This window comes from Egretta garzetta, unplaced genomic scaffold (assembly GCF_000687185.1).
Source record: "Egretta garzetta isolate BGI_Z169 unplaced genomic scaffold, ASM68718v1 scaffold169, whole genome shotgun sequence".
In the NCBI taxonomy this organism is placed as follows: domain Eukaryota; kingdom Metazoa; phylum Chordata; class Aves; order Pelecaniformes; family Ardeidae; genus Egretta; species Egretta garzetta.
The window spans coordinates 1,789,750-1,792,249 of NW_009260798.1; the positions used below are offsets into that span (position 1 = coordinate 1,789,750).

At 37.7% G+C, this 2,500-nt stretch overlaps 1 protein-coding gene across 1 annotated transcript in view; it reads right to left on the bottom strand.

Annotated features, from left to right (window-relative positions):
• The window catches only part of FOXP2 (forkhead box P2), a 197,393-nt gene that overhangs the window by 44,535 nt on the left and 150,358 nt on the right, over window positions 1-2,500 (bottom strand).

Here is a 2,500-nt window from a genome sequence, read left to right on the forward strand (position 1 = left end):
GCGCACGGGTAGGGGCTGTCCGCAACTGAAGTACAGCCCAGACCCAAGTGGCTGTCTCCTGTACATTTGAATCGAGTACAACTTTACAAAGCCCATTTCATACTGTTTTTTGAAGGCCAGTGGTTTCAGTTTATTCTCTCTCACTTCCAGGATTGAAGATCCCTTTTGGAGCTTTAGTAGTGGGTTTGCTGCTTCACTGAGAAGAAAATGTAAGTATCAGGCTAAAGAACAAATGGGAGCAAAGGAGTTTTGCCTTTGAATGTGGATTTACTGGCTATTTTGACTGTAGGCATTAGGGGTAAGCTTTGCAGGGACTACAGTCACAGATGGTCTCACAGTTACAGGAACTAAGTTATCTATACCACAGAGGAAACATATGTTCTCCTTTTTCTTTTTTAGCAGAATTAATCAAAGTATGTAGTTATTTGACTGGTAATCTATGGGAAAAAAGCGTTCGTCAGAAACAGTGGAAAAATAGAGGGGACTGTATCTCACTTTTACTAAAATTTGTCTCTTTTTATTTAAATCATGACTTCACAGTTTTAAGACCCAATGATAGGGTTTGCAGGTGAGCAAAATATGACAGGTTCTGCTGTCCTTGCAAGAGGCACGGCTGGGGAAGAGATATCAGTAATTATGAAAGATTTGTTCATTCTTTTAAGATAAAATTGTTTAAGAGTATACATGTATACATGTAACTTGCTTGGTAGTTTATGGTAAGTTCAAGCATCACTAAGGACACCACATTTCCTTTATCTGAGTCGTAAAACCTACAATTTATTTATTTTCAAAGGAACTGACTTCATTGAAGCAAAAATTCACCATCAGTTTAAAAACTAGGTAATTGCTCAGAATGTGCCATTCACTTGTCTTCTGAAATTTTGATTCAAAAGAACTTTAATCCCTCAAATACACAGGCATGATAGCGTGTGGTCTGTTAATGTAATGGTTTCATGTTTTCAGTTAATTGGGTACAAAATTGCCAGGAAAAGGCCTGGAGACAGATTCTACCTCTGCCTCATCACTGCTATCACCAGTAGCCACCGCTGCGTCTCCACACGCACGTACGCTCACGGTGTATGCACACGGGTGTACACGTGTAACGCATGACAGCAAGCGATGGGATAGGTATGAAAGATCTCTTGGCCCGAGTTTGAGGTTACTGCCTACTCACGATTATTTATTAGTTATTACAACACCATATGTTTGCGTAACACCTTACAAAATAGATACAGACACAGTCCTTGCCCTGAGGAACTTTAAATGTAACAGCCGTATACAGTGTGGGAGAAGGAAGTCCGGTATAATGTAATTTCAATATGATTACAGGGTAACTTGGGAGACAGTTGCATGTTTCTTGTGAGTTAACTCAGTAATCTTCGGCAACTCATGAGATATACACATCCCTTATGCCATACTTTCACATCATGTGGTTACTTGTGCTGTGCATTTTGGGGAACAGCTATTTTATGGAAATATTAAGAGTGTAAAAATTGTTTTAAGAATTATTTTTTCTGATCTTTTTTGCCTGTGAAGTAGGCTTGCTTTATTTATCATGCATGTACAGGCAATGTAGTGAAAGAAAAACTAGGTCTAATGCATTTTTAAAAACCTCTCAAATAACTTTTCTCTACATAAAGTTGTTGCAGTTTTAGGGTCCAATATGCTGCCAGCTGCCAAGACAGACATACATTTTTTCCTCCAGAAGGCTGGGAATCATTCCAAAGGCTTTTGGTTTTGTTTTGTTTCTTGTCATGCCTTTTAAGTTATGTATAAATTGTGCTGGTCAATTTTCATACTTCATTGGCATATTCCTCATCTTTTATCTTGTCTGCATCCTTTACTAATCCCATGTTAACTTGATTTATAATTGAGAAAACCATCTTTTTTTTAAGGGGAGAAAATATCTTAGAGAACTGGAAAGTGTTCCTGAAGAGCTGAGTTCTTGGTTTGAAAGTGTGAAGCAGACTGCGCCATATTTCAGCAGCTTATTTCATTATTGTGCTGTTTATTCAGTTGTTGAAGGAAACCGGATTTTCTCCTGATTATATTTGCAACATATTAAGAAGTCAGGAGGCAAATTATGAACTACACATAGCATTATAAAGCAGACTGTAATGAATGTATTATTGATACCTGAACAATATAAACAGTACGGCATGTTCTAAGAGAGGTAGATAGGGGATGATTCTAGGAACACCCTGGAATAAATATTGAAGTGGGTCAAAAAGTACTTCTTTTTTTTTTTTTTTTTTTTTTTTTTTTGCAAACAGATTGGGAGTCTGCAAAGCAGAAGATAATACACCATTAGAGGAAAGAAGAGAGATAGTTTCAACAAAAATTCTAGTGGACATTTACCCATATCAATTAACCTCTATATAACTTGGCACTCTTGTCAGTCTCTCTCAAAAGGAGCCCAGGACTAAAATAGCAAAGTGCTATAGGTCAGGATGAGGTGCACTGGCAGAGTTATGTGGAGGAACATACGCAGAACCTGTCT